The sequence below is a fragment of the Myxine glutinosa genome, chromosome 7 (assembly GCF_964187855.1).
Source record: "Myxine glutinosa chromosome 7, kmMyxGlut1.1, whole genome shotgun sequence".
Taxonomy (NCBI): domain Eukaryota; kingdom Metazoa; phylum Chordata; class Myxini; order Myxiniformes; family Myxinidae; genus Myxine; species Myxine glutinosa.
This window is the reverse complement of record NC_136267.1, coordinates 114549587-114570261: the sequence shown is the minus strand read 5'-3', so window position 1 is coordinate 114570261 and position 20675 is coordinate 114549587. Positions and strand designations below refer to the sequence as shown.

Below are 20675 nucleotides of genomic sequence, written 5' to 3'. Positions count from 1 at the left end.
CCGATTGACTTGAAATTTTAAGAGGATTTGCATATCTGGACAGTGAATTCAACCACCAAGTATTTGTGAGGTCATCATTGGCCAACAACTTATTTTAGGGATATCGCAAGTATCGTGCTATGCACGACATATTTGTTTGTTTGTCCGCACAGAATAAATATTATTTTCTGTGCAACCGTTGGTCAAATTGACAGGAAACTTTCACCATAGGTCTCCTCCTGTAGAATTTTAAAAGATAATTATGATGTCATAGGTCACGTAGTTTGGGCGCCATCTTGGAAAATCCCCAAAACTTTGCACCTCTATATCTCCGAAAGCGCTGCATAGGCAAAATTGAGACATGGCTCATTGTAAAGAACTCTCCATGGGGAATGACATATGTTAATGATGATGTTATAGGTGCCTCCATTATTATGACAAATTATTATTATTATGTCATAATTGGACAAGTACAAAGCTTCATCCGATCAGGACGAAATTTATTGAGCGTCATCTAGGGATAAATTGGAGGAGAAAAAATATATAATGATGACGTCTTCGGTCACGTGGTTCAGCCGCCATATTTGTTTTAACACAATAGCCTTAAAAAAAAACATGAAAAACACGTCCTGGCGAGGGTCTGCAATCTCTGATTGCTCTTTCTTGTTTCTACTGTAATAACCTCTAGTATAAGCCTGGTGTTTTCTTAACGGTTAAGGTGGCTTCCTTAACATCTTAGGGTATTGGGGTTGAGCCCCTGTCCTGTCATTAAATAACACCGGGTGGGTTGACCAGCCTGCCATCCTTCCGAGTTCGGCAAAATGAGTAACAGCTTACTGGTAACCTGGGGCACTGAGTCAGCGGCACAGCCGTGCCCACAGCAATGATGCAACCAGCAGCCAAATGCTGCATCTGAAACAATAATAATCTGTTGTATTATCCTTGCGTTTGATGATTACACTTGTTTTTCTATTTGATTTTGGCTTATCTCTTGACTCATCCATCCAAATGTTGTTTCAGTGCTGCCGCAGCAATCCCGGTGGCAAGTATTACACCGAGTGGTTTGCCATTGCCTTCCCAGAGAAAAGCAGAGCAGAAATTTGTAATTTGCTCAAGCTACCGGCGATAATTCACCAACTCTTCAACAGAAAACTAGGGATATTTAACGTCCCCCGGTCATGTTCACAGGTGCTATGCTGGGCTTATCCTCCATCGGAGAGACTGCACTCGTTGATGCAGCACCCTGTCTGTGAACAGAGTTATGCCCTTTTTGGACGTAGAAAATATCACATCGGTAGGGGACATGTATTACAAAGCAATTGTCGCTCTTGTTTGGACATAACCTTCACTGTTACTTACTCCACTTAAAATCAATAACCCATCTTGCTAGTTGTACTTAACAACAAAAACACCTTTAGCACGTTGAACTCCATGAGCATCTGTAAACCGTACTCACCGGTCTGTTTATGCTAAAGAAAAATGTTGATTTCATTTTATCCTTGTATTCCATATCTTTCAGCTTCCCCGAAAGCCCTCAAAGTTGCTGTGTTAAACTTCCTTGCATTTAACGAGGCTCTTTGGTCAAAGATGTGGTTATGTGGCTTCGTTGTCCCATGGTAATACTATCACAAAGTTCTCTGCATGTTCCTTGTTGCTGATATGTGGAACAGGTTTTTCCTGCTCGTGGATATCATGACTTTACCATGAGGAAGGGTTTGGCTTTTTGTTGAAATGAGTTTTCTTTATCTCAAACATAACATCTAATCAGGCAATGAACTGAAACGTATGAAACAAGCAGTGATTGGTGATTGTATCTCACTTTGGTCTTTTTGTCGTTAAAAGGTTGGAAAGATGCAAAAAGCTAAAGTAAACCATTTTCAAGTTTGTTATATATAATTTCATTAACCTGCTGACTATTGACTTTAACAGCATGCCGATGTTGCTTTCTCATTACTTCTACTGAAGGTGGGTGGAGGTTATGTTTTCACCCCCTGTAAGGCTGTTTGTTTGTCTGTGAGCAGGATATCCCAGAAATATGTGGACAGATTCGGACAAAACTTGGTGGACAGGTTGGTTATGTGACAAGAACGAATTGATTAGATTTTGGTGAAGATCCGAATCTTGATTTGGATATGAGTTTTTTTAAATTTACTAAGTGATTCTTCACCATTGAGAGATGGGGCCAAAAACACATGATATCTCAAAAAGTTGTGGACTGATTCGGAAAAAACTTAGTGGATGTGTTGGGTAGGTGACATAAAAATAAAAAAAACCACCTTTAGAGGCCATTTTTCCCCGCAAAGTGGGGGTTGGCCTTTTTCGGGAACCGTGCTTGTTGTTGTTTTTTGGTCCCCTTTTTGAAGCGATGTTTTACGGCCGGATGCCCTTCCTGACGCCAACCATTTTTGCCGCCTTTAACGACAAACAGGGAATTACCAGTGAACTGGTACTCAATTAGCCGACCTCGGAAGGATGACGGGCTGAGTCAACCCCCCTGGCATTAATTCAGCGATCGACCGGGATTCGAACCCAGGATCCTAGGATCCCAAGCTGGCACCCTAGCTGCTAGCCCAACACCAGGTGACATGAACAAGCCAATTCGATTTTAGAGTTCAGGATTGAGATCTGGCCTATTAGTGGGATACAAAACATGAACTGTTCAGCCTGGCGGAGGTATGCACTCTACCGAGTGCCGTTCTAGTTACTTGCTGTGTTGGCAAGGGCGTTTGTCGCTATTGAAAAGTGTGGGAGGGGAGACATAAGAGTGCATAGCACAAAGCCGTTAGGGCGTGGAGTCTTGGCCCCTTCAGCGTGCCCCAGAAAATTTGGTTAGGCCTCCTTTTATTTCTTTAATTATTTGTATGCAAAGAATAGACTCGTGGAGGAGCTAGAACACAGAATGGATCAGGATGTAACTGAACAAAAGGAACAATAGAAAGGGGACGACAACACACGAACAGCAGGGTTTAATGACAAGATAGAGTGAGACTTGCAGGAATGATGGGTAAGTGAAGGACAAAATGGATATGGAAGCGAACTCTCGGGAAAGAAAAACTGTGGATTTGGAAACGGTTGGGCTTGTTGGGGATTAATGAGGGAGGAGAAGATCATAGTTTTGGATAATAACTGGGGTCCACCAGCCATCATCTTGTGACAGCACATTTTTTATTATTATTGAACACAATTCAGTTCTTTGTCAATTGACTTTGCCTATAGTTTATTTCCCAAGACCAGGGCTTTCAAATATAAAAGATGGCCGAACCAAGTCATGGCCTTGGCATGAGAACTATTCGAATTTTTCACACCCCAGGGCTTTCAAAGCTCCTGATCTTGCCACTCTTCACGTAATGTTCGGCTTCTGGCACAATGGGAACCTCAACAGCTCTTGTTTTCTTAATCCAGGCTGCGCCATCGAGGCTGTATATGGTTGGTGCATTGTTTACATCATACTTCAGTTGGTTTGGTGTGTAAGTGGTTGACAGCCTGGTTGCGTCGAGCTGCCCAAGTGCCCTGCAGAGTGCGGAGAGAAAGATCCTCAGGTAGTCGACGAAGAGCACAAGAAAGCAAAGAGCATCTTTACTCTGTCTTCAACCGCCTCCTTTCTGGTCTTGCACCCTCTGCTCTTTCCTCCCCAGGTTTCTGCAAGATACACATGGTCCACCATGCACCATCAACCCCCTTCGGGTGAAACTGCCTAAATCCAGGATCACCACTCACCTCCACTCATGCGTGCCTCTTTTGTCCCACCCGTGGAACCAACTTCCAAGACTGGTGATGGCTTAACGGTTAGGGTGGCTGGCTTGGGATCCTAGGTTCTTGAATTTGAATCTCAGTCGGATTGGCGGTTGAAGTGACACCAGGTGGGATTGACTCAGCCTGTCATCCTTCCGAGGTCGACAAAATGAGTACCATAGTACTGGTAATTGGGGCACTGCATCAGCGGCACAACCACACCCTCAGCCATTGATGCTCCTTGCAGTCCTGCGCTGCCTAGGAAAGAAGAAGAAGAACAAACTTCCACATTCTTTTCAATTTCATTCTTCCCTCCAGGGCTATGAAACAGCTATTGACCACCATTTCAGATCATTCCCAATCCAAAACCATGATCTTTTCGACCCTCGTTAACCCCACCCAAATCCCTTCTCCTTGCAAATTTCCAGATTTCCCTTGTGAGAGTCTCCTTATATTTCCATCTTGTGCACTCCATGCATCCCGTCCTGCCCCTCATTCCTCCCACTGTTGTGCAGGTATTTGAAGCTCGAACAAGACCCTTGTACGGTGTAAACTCTGAATTGCTTCTTCAAGTGAGTTTTTCTTTGAATAATGCAGAACATTCATTTCATGCTTTTTTTACTACAGATTTCCCTCAACGATCTCCCCTTGTTTCACGTTCTCATCTATGTGCAGTACAGTGTACTGTACCAGACTCGCAATTCGTGTACAGTATCTACCTCTGGTCCGGGTTTAAAGAGACATCTTCCTGACTGAATTATTTCTGTCATTTTTGTTGTGTTGTCATGCCGCAGGATTCTTGGGCAAACTTAAGTACGTTTTCCGAATTCTTTCACTTTCTATTCAGCCACAATGACGTAATCGCCGTCATTTACGTTGCTGTTTTTGTTTCCTTTTGGCGTCACCTGTCGAGGGGAGGGAGTGAGCATTCGTCCAGGTTCGTGACGTAATCGTTCCAATCGTGCGCTCAGCTGATCGCCGCTCTCGCGCACTCATTGGTGGATAGTTTGACGCAGGCTCGTCTCATCCCGCCGATTGGCCGCGCTTCCCGCGGGGCGGGTCTTCTCGCAACGCTCCGCCGTGATTGGCTGAACTTGCCGGTTTCCCTAGGGGTGCTCATTTGCATTGCTGAGCTGCGATTGGTTGCCTGGCGGTGGCATGTTTCCGCGCTCGCGATCACGGCATACAAAATCTCTCAACTTTTTAACGCTTTCCTGTAATTGCAATGCCCTAAACTGCATTGTACGAGAATATTGCCGCAGATTAGTAAACTGGCGACGACTGACCACCTTGTTTTGTTGCAGTATTAACGTCCAAAGCACCGACTACCATGAATTAATCTGATTGACCTCCAACACCCCCACTCCCCCCTCCCCTATTTCCGGTCATATTAATATCCCTGCTTTTCTCTAATCTCGGAACCATTTTGCAGCGTATACTTAACGGACTTGTTACTATTACCAACCGAGCTTTCCTTTTCTCTGTATTTCTCCTCTTTTATGCGTCATTTATTTATTTATTTTTAATCTACCTGCATTTCCCTCCCCCCTTCCTTCTCCCTTTTATTTAATTATTCAAACCCTTACCCATTCCCCTTCGCTCACACTTCTCTCCCACAACTTCCAACTGAGAGTCCGACCATTCGCCCACAATTCGTGCACTCCTTCCGTGTCCGACTTGAATGAAGAACATGCCTCATTAATGAAAGCAATTGCTGATTGCGGTTTACGCTGTCACGTGGTGTGAAACCGCGCTCGGTGGACGCTGAACTGCACGGAACATTTGCATAGACAAGGTAAGGGACCCCTTGCCAGTTCATTTTTAATTCGCCGCGGGACAGTAAAGATCGGCACTTGCTCCCCTCCTTCCCCCCCCCCCCCCCACTCCCCCTTACCCACCACAAATCAGCAGTGCGTCGGTCGTGCTCCGCCCAACCCTCCGATATTAGTTTATTCTGTATTACCTTTCTCCCCTATCCCCACCTCGGTGCCCCTCTCCTCCCCAACGGTATATTGCTGTGCGCCTCTCAGCCCCCCCCCCCCCCCCACACTCCCTTCCCACCCCGGGGCAGAACATTGGTCTGTTCCTATTGGTCGGCATTATGTTGCTGTGCCCCCACCCCAACTGTACTTTGGTTTGCTTATTGCCCCCATTTCCCCCCAGCAGAACATTGGGTTGTGTGCAGTGTCTGCCCGCCCCCCCCTCCCCCCCTCCCCATGGCAGAACATTGCCACATGTCCCTCAACTCCAAAACGGCAGTACATCAGTTAGTAGATTATTCTGTACAACCCCCTCCCACCCCACCCCACCCCCCCCCCACACCGCAGTAAAATAGTCTGTGCCCCCTACCCAACAGTATATTCCTCGGTGTCCCTCCCCACCACGAACGAAGGTTAGTCTGTGTGCCCACTTCTAGCATTCAGGATGTTGCTGTGCCCACTTCTAGCATTCAGGACGTCGTGTGCCCCCTTCTAGCATTCAGGGCATCCTTGTGCCCCTTTCTAGCATTCAGGGCATCCTTGTGCCCCCTTCTAGCATTCAGGACATCATCTGCCCCCTTCTTGCATTCAGGACGTCCTGTGCCCCCTTCTATCATGAATGACGTCGCTGTTACCCCGTTCTCGCATTAATGACATCGATGTTCTTCCTTCTAGCATTCAGGATGTCGCTGTGCCCCCTTCTAGCATTCAGGATGTCGCTGTGCCCCCTTCTAGCATTCAGGACATCGCTGTGCCCCCTTCTAGCATTCAGGATGTCGCTGTGCCCCCTTCTAGCATTCAGGACATCGCTGTGCCCCCTTCTAGCATTCAGGACATCACTGTGTCCTCCACCCCGACTTCCAGCGGGTTTCTTCATATTATGAAGTAACAAGTACAAAAAGTTTTAATTAAAACAAAAGCCTCGTCGATGTTACACAATGCCTAGATGCAGCTGTGCCTATAACGTCGATGTTATAGGCACAGGACATTCCTATTGATTCGATTACTTGATGTTATTTTTGTGCAAAGTGAAAATATATCTCGGCAATTTCCCGTGTGTGGCGACGAATTTTTGATATATCTCGGCATTTTCCCGTCTGTTATTTCAGGCGGTGTATGACTGACCATGCCGCGATTTAAAAAAAAAAAATCTCGGCAATTTCCCGTGTGTGGCGACACGTGAACGAAGCTATGCTCCTCTCTCCACATTATTGTGACGACGTATAAATTAAATATTTCATCGTGACGATGTCATCAAATGGACGAATTTTTAATACTAGGGCATGCCCGTACTATATATAAGCTAGGACGTGCCCGTACGTGGGTGCCCGTTCCTTGCCAAAAAAAAAAAAAAAAAAAAATTTGTGTAGGGGTGTGTGTGTGTAAACATCCTAGGGCGTGCCCGTACGTGGGTGCAAAAAAACATGCGTGCAAACAACAACAACAAAAAAAAACTTTGAAACCACGTGGCAGTAACGACCACAGAACCCCCCCCCCCTCTATTTACATGAATGGTTTGGTCCATTCGCAACGACCACAGAACCCCCCCCTCTATTTACATGCAATGGTTTGGTCCATTCGCAACGCCAAAGCGAACGGCGAACGGCTAAATCGCCATAGCTCGGTAACTACTTGTCCGATTAATTTCAAACCTTGAAAAGGCACATCCTCGGGTCCCCAGCAATATACCTGGCAAGTTTCAAGTATATCGGACCGGTAGTTGTCGAGAAATCGTTGTCGCATACACACATACACACACACATACACACAGAGATTAATGGAATTATAGATAGATATCTCGGCATTTTCCCGTCTGTTATTTCGGGCGGTGTATGACTGACCATGCCGCGATTTAAACAAAATATATATATATCTCGGCATTTTCCCGTCTCTTATTTCGGGCGGTGTATGACTGACCATGCCGCGATTTAAAAAATATATATCTCAATGGACTTGAAGTTACAGGCCTTTGAGAATTCATTTCGTTCTATAAAGGGCAACTTTCATCGGATTTTCTTCCCGTTTTTTTTCAACCGAGTCTAAAACTATGTTAGCGACTGTGAAAAATGAAATGATATATCGAATTTGATTTGAAATAAAACTGTGTGAGAGAGAGGAAGACACCACAGGCCTACAAAACAGGCCTCAAAGCTATACGAGTTAATAAAATGGTGGATATTTGTTTATATGAAGGCTCTCCCAGAATGGGTGGAGCTATGGTTCCCAGAATGGGTGGAGCTTTGAGGTTTTGTCTTCTCTGCAAGAACAACAAGAAGAAGAAGAACAACAACAACAACAACAACATCAGAGGGCACTCTATGACCAGCGTCTGCGACGCGGCTAAAAAATGATAAAAATTACCTTTCGCAATGTACATTTGTACAGGGTGTTGGTAATTTGTTTGTGGAATTTTCCAGTTTTATAACCTTGGATGTATACCTGATGGAAGCACATCGTAGGTGACATGACGCATAGTTACCTCCGCCACTGACGATGGACGGAAGTTATGTTTTCTCCCATGTTTGTTGGTCTCTCTGTCTGTTTGTTTATCTGTGAGCGGGAAGTCTCAAAACGTTTTGGATGGATTCGACGACATTTGGTGGACAGGTTGGGTGTATGATAAGGATGAATTGATTCGATTTTGATGAAGATGTCACCCCCTTTCCCATGCCTCCTCCCCTCAAGCCCTCTCCCTCCCACAGATCTCCTGATGTCCCTGTTCTACTGTTGTGTTTGAGTGTTCCCCTCTCTCTCCCCATCTTGTCTCCCCTGCCTTTATTAGTCCCCTACCGGTGTACACCGGAGGGGACTATAGGTTTGCACGCCTTCCCTCCGTCCGTCAGTCTTGTCAGTCTGTCAGTCCGTCAGTCCGTCACGCAAAGAACAGTTTTCCGGACTTTTTTCTAAACGCTTAATGCTAATGATTTCAAACTTGGCACATCGTTTCCTCATGATAAGTTACAGATCAAGTTCGAACTTCACGACGTTTCGATCATTTTTGACAAAGTTATGGCACTTTGAACTTTGGGAATTCTGATAATTCTGATGATCCTTAACTCAGTGCCATTTTAAGTTTGAATTTCCTTTAAAAAAGATTTTCTCTGCAATAATTGGACCGATTGAGATCAAATTTTCACCATAGGAGGGACTCGGTCTGTAGAATATTTTAATGGTAATTATGACATCACAGGTCACGTGGTTCGGGCGCCATATTGTTTTTCGTGAAAACACAAAAACCCCTTTTTCTCTGCAACGGCTGAACAGATCGAGGCCAAACTTTGCAGGCAGAATCGCATACCCATGACGAACAAAAAAGTCAGCAAGCATGACATCATGCGTCACATGGTTTCAGAGTTATGACGTTTTTAAGCATGAACATTTAAAACTGAGCTCCTCCGTCATTTTTGATCCAATCGAGGGGAAACTTCACAGATCTGTTCCGCATGTCGGTCTACTAAAATGTCCTTTTGGAATTTGCAATAGCTCACGTGGTTTGGCAGATATCGTTAATTAAACGAAAATATTTTAAAAATGGATATCTCTTGAATCGCTTTATTGATCGACGTGAAACTTCATACTATAGTAGAAGTCATGACGAGTAACAAGTGTGCAAAATTTCAAGATGATTGGATGTACGGTCTGGAAGCTAGAAGTTGTTATTGCGTGAAGAAGAAGAGGCGTTAAGTGTGCGGATTTAATTATTTATCACATATACAGACTGAAAGCATCGTTGGACACGACCTGCCGCGGTCATTTTAACCTCAAATAAAATTATAATTTAAGATTTGTCAATAGCTGAGGTATATTAACAAACGAATAAAACAGATTTGGTTAAATTCTGACTTTTTTAACTCGATCGCATTTGACAGAGTTGTGACAAGCTGAGGAAGAAGAAACCTCGCATTGGCTTCTCCAATCTGCCATAAAAAAATGGATATCTCTTGAATCACTAGTACCTCAGACCGTGAGTTGGTAATAATCTATCTATAATTCCAGCAATCTCTGTGTGTGTGTGTGTGTGTCTGTCTGTGTGTTTGTCTGTGACCGCTGTTTCTCGACAACCACGGGTCCGATATACTTTTAACTTGCCAGGTATATTGCTGGGGACCCGAGGATGTGCCTTTTCAAGGTTTCATATTAATCGGACAATTACTTACCGAGCGATGTCCAAAAAACGATTCAACCAATCAGAGAGCAGCGAACTAGCGCGTGTGCCGAACGTGGCGGACACACTCTGCCTCGGATGGCACATTTGAGAGCGTATTCATTTATTTCACGTTTGCAAACTATGTTGGCGCTATGTTGGCGTTAAACGATGTTTTAAAACTAATAAAAACGAATTTGCGATTCATTCGCTTTCCTGCGCGTTTGTGTACGCGATGGCGATTTCTTTCCCAAACTCCGGAAGCCGTTCGCTTTGGACCGAACCATTTCATGTAAATAGAGGGGGGGGTTCTGTGGTCGTTGCGAATGGACCAAACCATTCATGTAAATAGAGGGGGGGGATTGTCACTGTACTCGCAAGCCGTTCGCCGTTCGCTTTGGCGTTGCGAATGGACCAAACCATTTCATGTAAATAGAGGGGGGGGATATAATTTTAGATAGATATATAGTACGGGCATATATATAGTACGGGCATGCCCTAGTTTATATAATTCACACAGTGCAATACGTGCAGGCCGCTCCACGGAGCGACCTTGCTGCCTTGCTGGCGAGGCGTGACACACGTGTCTCAGCATACTTCAGATCAAGTTTGACAACCAGCATCAACCGTGCATAAATTTGCATATTCGATCATTTTTGACAAAGTTATGGCACTTTGAACTTTGGTAGGGGACATGTATTGCAGCGCAATACTCAGAATGCTTGTTAGTCCCCTACCGGTGTACACCGGAGGGGACTATAGGTTTGCACGCCATCCCTCCCTCAGTCCGTCAGTCAGTCAGTCAGTCAGTCTGTCAGTCTGTCAGTCTGTCAGTCCGTCAGTCCGTCACGCAAAGAACAGTTTTCCGGATTTTTTTCTAAATGCTTAATGCTAATGATTTCAAACTTGGCACATCGTTTCCACATGATAAGTTACAGATCAATTTCGAACTTCACGGCGTTTCGATCATTTTTGACAAAGTTATGGCACTTTGAACTTTGGTAGGGGACATGTATTGCAGCGCAATAATAATAATAATAATTCATTTATTTTGTATAGCGCTTTTCATGAAGCCCAAAGGCGCTTTGACAGAGTGCAAAACATAATGCATAACAAAACATGAAAACAACAATTGCAAAAAGACAAGAATCAATAGGGAAATATTTAAAGCAAAAGGAGGGAGAAGGAGAAGTGATAGTCAGGGGTTAAATGCTGTGGGTTGAATGTTGAATGCAGTGCTGAACAGGTGGGTCTTTAGTGATGTTTTGAATGTGGTGAGTGAGGAGGAGTCTCTGATGGTGTGAGGTAGTGAGTTCCAGAGGGTGGGAGCAGCGATGAAGAAGGCCCTGTCCCCCCAGGATCTGAATTTGGTCCGGATGGGGGGGGGGGGGGGTCAGGAGGTTGGTACCAGCAGAGCGGAGGTTGCGGGTGGGAGTGTGTCTGGAGAGGAGGTCAGCCAGGTAGGATGGGGCCAGGTTATGGAGGGCTTTGTAGGTCAAGAGGAGGATTTTGTACTGGATTCTCTGGGAGATGCGGAGCCAGTGAAGCTTGTAAAGGATGGGAGTGATGTGGTCACGGGTCCGGGAATGGGTGAGTAGACGGGCAGCGGAGTTCTGAATGTGTTGGAGTTTATTGGTGATTGTTGAGGGTGAACCATAGAGGAGGCTATTGCAGTAGTCCAGACGGGAGGTGATGAAGGTGTGGATGAGGGTCTCTGCAGCCGTGGAGGAGAGGGATGAGCGGAGACGGGCGATGTTTTTCAGGTGAAAGAAGGCTGTCTTTGTGATCTGTTTAGTGTATTTGTCGAAGGAGAGGGTTTGGTCAAAGATGACGCCAAGATTCCGGATGAGAGGGGAGGTGGATACTGGGATACCGTCGATGTTGAGGGCAAAGTTATGGGTGGATTTTGTGAGCGTTTTTGGGCCAATGATGATTATTTCAGATTTATCACAGTTAAGTTTGAGGAAGTTGATTTGAAGCCAGGATTTTATTTCAGAGATGCAGTTTGTCAGGATAGAGTGGGTGTCGGTGGAGACGGACTTGGTGGAGATGAAAAGCTGGATGTCATCGGCGAAGCAGTGGAATTGGAGACCATGACGGCGGATTAAGTGACCGAGGGGGGACAGGTAAAGGATGAAGAGGAGGGGGCCAAGAACTGAACCTTGGGGGACACCTTGGGGGAGGGGAGCAGTGGGGGATTTGCAGTTATTGATGGAGATGAACTGGCGTCTGTCAGAGAGATATGATTTAATCCAAGAGAGGGCAGTGCCGGTAACGTTGAAGGTGGATTCAAGTCGGGTGAGGAGGATGGTGTGATCGATGGTGTCAAAGGCAGCGCTGAGGTCGAGGAGGACGAGAATGTTGAGGTTGCCAGCGTCAGAGGAGAGGAGAAGGTCGTTGGTGATTTTGAGGAGAGCAGTTTCAGTACTGTGGTTGGAGCAGAATCCGGATTGGAATGTTTCATACAGGTTATTGGCAGAGAGGTGATGTTTGAGTTGAGCGGCTACAGCGCGTTCCAAAACTTTTGACAGAAAGGGTAGGTTGGAGATGGGTCTGAAGTTATTTAGGGTGTCAGGGTTTAGACCAGGTTTTTTTAGAATGGGGGTAACAGCAGCAATTTTGAGGGATGGTGGGACGATGCCTGTAGACAGGGAGGAGTTTATTGTTGCAATGATAAGTGGAGAGAGAGCAGGGAGGGAGGCCTTGACAAAGCTGGAGGGGATGGGGTCAAGAGTGCAGGTGGCAGTTTTCATTCCTATGAGTTCAGAGAGGTCAGTAGGGGAGACCGGGGAGAATTGAGACAGGGGAAGGCAGGATAAAGGGGGGCAGGTGGGGGGAGCGGGTGCGGCGGTGGTCAAGCTGTTGTAGATGTTGTCAATTTTGCGTTGGAAGAAAGAAAGGAAGGAGATGCAGTTGTCTACTGTGAATGACTGGGTGGTGGTGTCCAGGGGGCGGAGGAGTTTGTTTATTGTCGAGAAGAGTGCTTTTGGGTTTCCGGAGCCAGAGTGGATAATTTGAGAGTAGTAGGCGGAGCGGGCGTGGGAGAGGGCATCTTTGTAGTGTTGTAGGTGGTCCTTGTAGGCTTGGGAGTGAACTGTGAGACCTGTTTTATTGCGGAGTCTTTCAAGTTGGCGAGCACGAGTTTTCATCAGGCGGAGTTCAGGGGTAAACCAGGGAGCAGAATGGGTGAAAGAAACTGTTTTGGTTTTTACAGGCGCAAGCTGGTCAAGGCAGGAGGAGAGAGTGTGGTTGTAGTAGTCAGTGAGGTCGGAAGGGGTGTGGAGGTCAATGAAGGGAGAAGTGGACATTTTTTCAGAGAGGGTGGATGAGAATGAGGTAGGTGAAAGAGCGTTTAGCTTACAGAAGTTGATAGTGCGATAATGTCTTGGTGTTGGGGTGGGGATGTTGATGGTCATAGTGATGGCTCAGTGGTCAGAGAGGGTGAGGTCGGAGCCAGAGAGATGGTGCAAAATTAATCCAGTGGAGCAGACGAGGTCCAAAATGTGACCACGGATATGCGTAGGAAAGTTGACATGTTGAGTGAGGTTAAAGCAGGTGAGTAAATCAGTGAAGTCAGTGGTTATTGTGGAGTCAGTGGAGTCCATGTGGATATTGAAATCACCAAGGAGGAGGATTGAGGGGGAGAGGGAACATAGCTGGGTCAGAAAGTAGAAGTCAGACAGGAAATGAGAATGCTTGTTAGTCCCCTACCGGTGTACACCGGAGGGGACTATAGGTTTGCACATCTGTCAGTCTGTCAGTCTGTCAGTCTGTCAGTCTGTCAGTCTGTCAGTCTGTCAGTCTGTCAGTCTGTCAGTCCGTCAGTCCATCATGCAAAGAACAGTTTTCCGGACTTTTTTTCTAAACGCTTAATGCTCATGATTTCAAACTTGGCACATCGTTTCATCATGATACGTTACAGATCAAGTTTGAACTTCACGACGTTTCAATCATTTTTGACAAAGTTATGGCACTTTGAACTTTGGGAATTCTGATAATTCTGATGATCCTTAACTCAGTGCCATTTTAAGTTTTAATTTCCTTTAAAAAATATTTTCTCCGCAATAATAGGACCGATTGAGATCAAATTTTCACCATAGGGGGGACTCGGTCTGTAGAATATTTTCATGGTAATTATGACGTCACAGGTCACGTGGTTCGGGCGCCATATTGTTTTTCGTGAAAACACGAAAACCCCTTTTTCTCTGCAACGGCTGAACAGATCGAGGCCAAACTTTGCAGGCAGAATCGCATACCCATGACGAACAAAAAAAGTCAGCGAGCATGACGTCATGCATCACATGGTTTCAGAGCTGTGACGTTTTTAAGCATGAACCTTTAAAACCGAGCCCCTCCCTCATTTTTGATCCAATCGAGGGGAAACTTCACAGATCTGTTCCGCATGTCAGTCTACAAAAATGTCCTTTTGGAATTTGCGATAGGGCACGTGGTTTGGCAGATATCGTTAATTTAACGAAAATATTTAAAAAATTCTTCGATCATTTTTGACAAAGTTATGGCACTTTGAACTTTGGTAGGGGACATGTATTGCAGCGCAATACTCAGAATGCTTGTTTTTCAAGATATTTCGCTCACAAGGTTCAGACATATATATGGTGGCGGCCATCTTGGATTTTGACATGGCGACCCAATTTTCAATAGCGTTCTTCCTCATGCCGAGATACACCCACACACCAAATTTGAAGTTGGTACTTCGCTTATTAGTCCCCTACCGGTGTATACCGGAGGGGACTATAGGTTTGCACGCCGTCCCTCCGTCCCTCCGTCCATCAGTCTGTCAGTCTGTCAGTCCGTCAGTCTGTGACGCAAAGAACAGCTTTCCGGACTTTTTTTCTAAACACTTAATGCTAATGATTTCAAACTTGGCACATCGTTTCCACATGATAAGTTACAGATCAATTTCGAACTTCACGGCGTTTCGATCATTTTTGACAAAGTTATGGCACTTTGAATTTTGGAAATTCTGATAATTCTGATGATCCTTAACTCAGTGCCATTTTAAGTTTTAATTTCCTTTAAAAAATATTTTCTCTGCAATAATAGGACCGATTGAGATCAAATTTTCACCATAGGAGGGACTCGGTCTGTAGAATATTTTAATGGTAATTATGACGTCACAGGTCACGTGGTTCTGGCGCCATATTGTTTTTCGTGAAAACACGGAAACCCCTTTTTCTCTGCAACGGCTGAACAGATCGAGGCCAAACTTTGCAGGCAGAGTCGTATACCCATGACGAACAAAAAGGTCAGCGAGCATGACGTCATGCGTCACATGGTTTCAGAGTTATGACGTTTTTAAGCATGAACCTTTAAAACCGAGCCCCTCCCTCAGTTTTGATCCAATCGAGGGGAAACTTCACAGATCTGTTCCGCATGTCAGTCTACTAAAATATCCTTTTGGAATTTGCGATAGCTCACGTGGTTTGGCAGATATCGTTAATTAAACGAAAATATTTTAAAAATGGATATCTCTTGAATCGCTTTATTCATCGACGTGAAACTTCATACTATAGTAGAAGTCATGAAAAGTAACAAGTGTGCAAAATTTCAAGATGATTGGATGTACGGTCTGGAAGCTAGAAGTTGTTATTGCATGAAGAAGCCAAGAGGTGTCAAGTGTGCGGATTTAATTATTTATCACATGTACAGACTGAAAGCATCGTTGGACACGACCTGTCGCGGTCATTTTAATCTCAAATAAAATTCTAATTTAAGATTTGTCAATAGCTGAGGTATATTAACAAACGAATGAAACAGATTTGGTCAAATTCTGACTTTTTTAACTCGATCGCATTTGACAAAGTTGTGACAAGCTGAGGAAGAAGAAACCTCGCATTGGCTTCTCCAATGTATCATAAAAAAATGGATATTTCTTGAATCGCTAGTACCTCAGACCGTGAGTTGGTAATAATTTATATAATTCACACAGTGCAATACGTGCAGGCCGCTCCACGGAGCGACCTTGCGGGCTTATCAACGAGGCGAGGTGTGACACACGTGTCTCAGCATACCTCAGATCAAGTTTGAAAACCAGCATCAACCGTGCATAAATTTGCATATTCGATCATTTTTGACAAAGTTATGGCACTTTGAACTTTGGTAGGGGACATGTATTGCAGCGCAATACTCAGAATGCTTGTTGTTTTATGTGTCCGTGTGTGTTTTTGTGTTTTATGTGTTTGTATGTGCTTTTGTGCTTTATTTATAAAACATTGCCTCAAAAAGGTAACCATGACAATTACAATTACATATGGGCAGGGTACAGCCCGAAGTACCCCGTGGAGGACCTCACTGCCTCTCGTCAAAAATCGAGGTGGGGAACCCAATCAAAGTCAGGGTGGAAATCGCTCTATTTATGACGACGAAACGTTTGATGCCCCACTTGGAGATCGGTTTCTGAGGTTTGGGACATGGAATGTCGGGACAATGACAGGGAGAGCAGGAGAAGTGGTGGAAGTATTGTTCAGAAGAAGAGTGGACATATGTTGTGTGCAGGAGACGAGATGGAAGGGAAGTGGTGTGAGAATGGTGAAGGGTAGGCAGAGACAGAAATACAAGTTTGTGTGGCAAGGGTGCCCGGAAGGCATGAATAGTGTTGCTGTCCTGTTTACTGAGGAGTTTGTAGACGGTGTGGTGAGTGTGACTAGAGTGAGTGAAAGGTTGATGATGGTGAAAATGATGATTGGAAAGCGCTTGGTGAACGTCATCTCGGGATATGCTCCGCAGGCCCGTCGGAGCGATGAAGAGAAGGACAAGTTCTGGTGTGCAATAGAGAAGCTGATGGAAAACGTGAAAGATGAGGAAGTTGTTGTGGTAGGAGGAGACCTAAATGGACATGTGGGAAGGAGTATAGACGGTTTTGAGGGAGTTCATGGGGGTTACGGATATGGTGTGAGGAATGAATGGAGAAGGTGAAAGAATTTTGGAGTTTGCTGATGGAGCTGGTTTGTTGATTTGTAATACTCGGTTCCAGAAAGAGGATAATAAGCTTGTTACATACACATCAGGTGGGTCGACGACAACCATTGACTACCTGATGGTGCGTAGTCGAGATAGGGGGAGCCTCCGGGACACAAAGGTGATCCCGGGGGAGGAGGCTGTTTCACAGCACCACTTGGTTGTCTGTGACATAATGGTGAAAAGTGCGAGGAGAGCTCGGCGGGTGAAGTACCAACCGAGAATGAAGGTGTGGAGGTTGAAAGAGGTGACAGTGAGGGAGGCATTAAAAGAGAGGCATTAAAAGAGAGGCTGAGTATGGTAGAGGATGATGTGAATGAGCTTGAAAATGGTTGGATGTCAATGAAAGATAGTCAGTTGGGAGCCGATGGTGAGGTTATGTGGATGGACAAAAGGACCACTGAGGCACTCGGAAACATGGTGGTGGGACGATGAAGCTGGAAAGAGGATTGACGAGGAGAAGAAGTTCAAGGAGTGGCAGAAGGTGAAGGGTACGGGAGCAGAAGAGGCAGAGCATGAAAGTTATAAGGCAGCCAAGAAGGCTGCAAAGAAAGAGGTAGCAAAGGCGCAGGAGGCATGCAGGAAAATGTTCGGAGAATGCTTGGATTTGGAAGAGGGTCAGAGAGCGGTATTCAGGATGGCAAAGCAGATAGCGAAAGAGAGGTGCAATGTGATAGGGGTGAGTTGCTTGAAGGATGAAGTGGACAAATTGTTGTGGACCCAGATGGAATTAAAGGAAGATGGAAGAGATGTATGGAAATGTTGTTGAATGCAGAGAATGAATGGGATGGCAACATATAGAGTAACCCAGTTTTAGGACCGGCAGAGAAGATAACTGAGAAGGACGTTGAGGAAGCGATAAAAGCAATGAAGAGCAGAAAAGCGGGAGGGCCGATGGGAGTTGTGGGAGATATGTTGAAGGCAGCAGGAAGTTGGGGTGTGAAGAGAATGACAGAGATCTGTAATCTGGTCGTGAAAGAAGAACGCATTCCAATGGATTGGGAACTGAGTACCCTCGTCCCTCTATACAAGGGGAACGGTGACCCTCTGGACTGTGGCTCGTATCGAGCGATAAAGTTATTGGAGCATGGAATTAAGGTATTGGAAAGGGTGTTGGAGAGGAGAATAAGGAAGAAAGTGAAGATCGACGAAATGCAGTTTGGATTTATGCCAGGAAGAGGAACAACAGACATGCTTTTTATTGTAAGGCAGTTGCAGGAGGAGTACATGGAGAAGAGGAAGAAGTTGTTTCTTGGATTTGTTGATCTGGGGAAAGCATTCGATAGGGTTCCACACAAAGTTGTGACATGGGCATTGAGGAAGTTAGGAGTGGAGGAATGGTTGATCAGAGTGGTGATGGCAATGTACGAAAGAGTGCGCACAGCTGTAAGGACGAAGGACGGGAACAGTGGTGAGTTTGAGGTGAAGGTGGGAGTGCATCAGGGGTTGGTACCAAGTCCACAACTATTTGTAGCTGTGATGGAGGTGCTGGCTCGGAACGTAAAGGAGGGTTTACCGTGGGAGTTGTATGCAGATGATCTGTTGTTGATTGCGGAAGGTATGGATGGAATGAAGGAGACGATGAACAAGTGGAAGGAATGCATTGAGACAAAAGGTCTGAAGGTGAATATCGGAAAAACGAAGGTGATGGCAAGTGGTAAAGCATGTGGTGAGGTGGAAAGAACTGGGAAGTTGCCAGTGCTGTGTGCAGGAATGGTGTCGGAGTGAACTCCATTCAAGGTGCAGTGTGTGCTGAGTGGGTTCATCAAAAATGTAGTGGTCTGAGAGGGTCATTAACCAGTGTGGCAGCTTCATTCAAGTGCAAGGTGTGCATGGAGGGATCTGCAGATGAAGGAAATGTTGAGTTGGATCTTGGAGACGGCGTGAAGCTGGAAGGTGTGAAAACATTTTGCTACCGAGGAGACATGCTGAATGGAGAAGGTGAATCAGACTCTGCAACGGTTGCTGGAGTGAGATGTGCATGGAAGAAGTTTCGGGAACTGAGTGGCATCCTGACATGTAGGGGAGTGTCATTGAAGCTGAAGGGAAAAGTGTATGCTGCATGTGTGAGAAGTGTTATGATTTATGGGAGCGAGACATGCATAATGAACGTAGAGCAGTAACGAAGGCTGGAAAGGGTGGAAATGCGAATGGTTCGGTGGATGTGCTGAGTATCGTTGAGAGGGAGGAAGACAAATGATGAATTGCGAAAGATGATGGGAATAGAGCCTGTGATTTATGCTGTGAAGAGAAACAGGTTGAGATGGTTTGGTCATGTGTTGAGGAAGGATGAAAGTGACTGGTTGAGAAGAGTGATGGAAATGAATGTAGAAGGAAGTAGCGGACGGGGAAGACCGAGAAAGACTTGGCTAAAGGTGGTGGACGATGTAATGTGGGCAAGGGGGTTAACAAGGGGAGATGCAGAAAATAGGGCAAAATGGAGTAGATTGTCATGGGGCCCGCAAGGCTATCCACCACTACAGCAGGGAAAATGGCCTTAAAATGCCTGTTGTTGTTGTTGTTGTATGTGCTATCTCCAACATGAACGTCGATCTTGTAAAGAAAACAAAAAAACAAAAAAAAAAGATATTTCAATAAGTTGTCGCTGAATTATGACAAAACTAGGTGGATGAGTTCGCTAGATTACAAGAACAAGCCGATTTGATTTTGGTTCAGGTCCAGATCCTACCTACCAGTTGGATACAAAATAGAAACTGGCCAGCCTGGCGGAGGTATGCTCTCTACCGAGTGTATTCTAGCTCATAAAGTTTCTGCAGAACACAGTTCAAAATTTTCAGGCTTCATCATAACCAACATTTTTCATAATACAATGTTAAATCTGATTTTCCAGCACATTCAAAATCATTGCCTCCAAAAAGTAATTCAATGGGAACAGATCCGGCGAATGAGGTGGCAAAGCAATTGTTGGTCACGTCTGCACATACACTTATCTGGGAAGACATCACTCAAGAATCGTCTTACATTCGAAGCATAGTGGTAAGGAGCTTGGTCTTACTGAAAGAAGATGCTATCTGAAAAATGGAATCGTTGTGAGTTCAGGGATAAAGAAATCCCTTCCCACAACCTTATAAAGCAACGCTTCTTCAAAAGAAGAGGACCAATGATGCATGACTTCCCGAGAGCACACCATACATCGATTTATTTTATTGAGTCTCTTTCGTGTTGCCAAACTTCCTGAGGTTTTTCTGTTCCCAAAATGTGGAAATTGTAGTGGTTGACTTTGTCACTGATGTAGAAGTTGCCTCATCAGTAAATGTTAACCCCTTCAAGAAACCCAGGGGCTTGTGGATTTAAAAACAATTACAGCATTAACTAAACTGTATGAATTATGCCTTCACATGATGTTGACAGTTCACTTATATAATGTGTACATCCAAAGTTATTAAAGTTTGAAGTTGCACAAAGACTTTGTTATGGCAATGTTTTCCATGCTGTTGAACTTTTGTGATACTCTGACGTTTGTGCTGTATTTTGCTCTTGTGAGTGTCATATTCTCAGACCTACCTTCAGTACCTTCCCAGAGGGAGGGATGGATGGATGGTGGGGAATGAAAATACTGTACTGACATATTGGGACTGCAGTTAAGGCAGTATTGAGGGGAGCTGGCATGGTCGACACGAGCAGACACTTGAGGAAATGTTTTTTTTGTACCAAGGCTATTCCTGTGTCACTGCAAGGTTTGCTTAGCTGTGTATTATTGTGCAGTAAAGGCGAAGGACAGGATACTTTCAAATCACCCAGTTATGGAATATACTGGGGGTTAAGGCCACTACTCCCAACTTGTTGGCTACCCTGTTTTTGATTACGGTATATGATTAAGGCACCAAATATTTTCTGATCAT

At 45.0% G+C, this 20675-nt stretch overlaps 1 protein-coding gene across 5 annotated transcripts in view; it reads left to right on the top strand.

The window, feature by feature from the left end:
- LOC137431541 (protein Aster-B) overlaps window positions 1–20675 on the top strand; it is a 213068-nt gene that overhangs the window by 21281 nt on the left and 171112 nt on the right. Inside the window, exon 1 of one of the 5 annotated variants that reach the window (XM_078782166.1) lies at window positions 5132–5506. The exons of 3 other annotated variants lie outside the window; for them this stretch is intronic. The gene's annotated coding sequence lies outside the window, so the exon portion shown is untranslated. Of the gene's footprint in view, window positions 1–5131; window positions 5507–20675 lie in introns of those variants that run through there. One more of the 5 variants, XM_078782165.1, reaches the window with a different exon arrangement.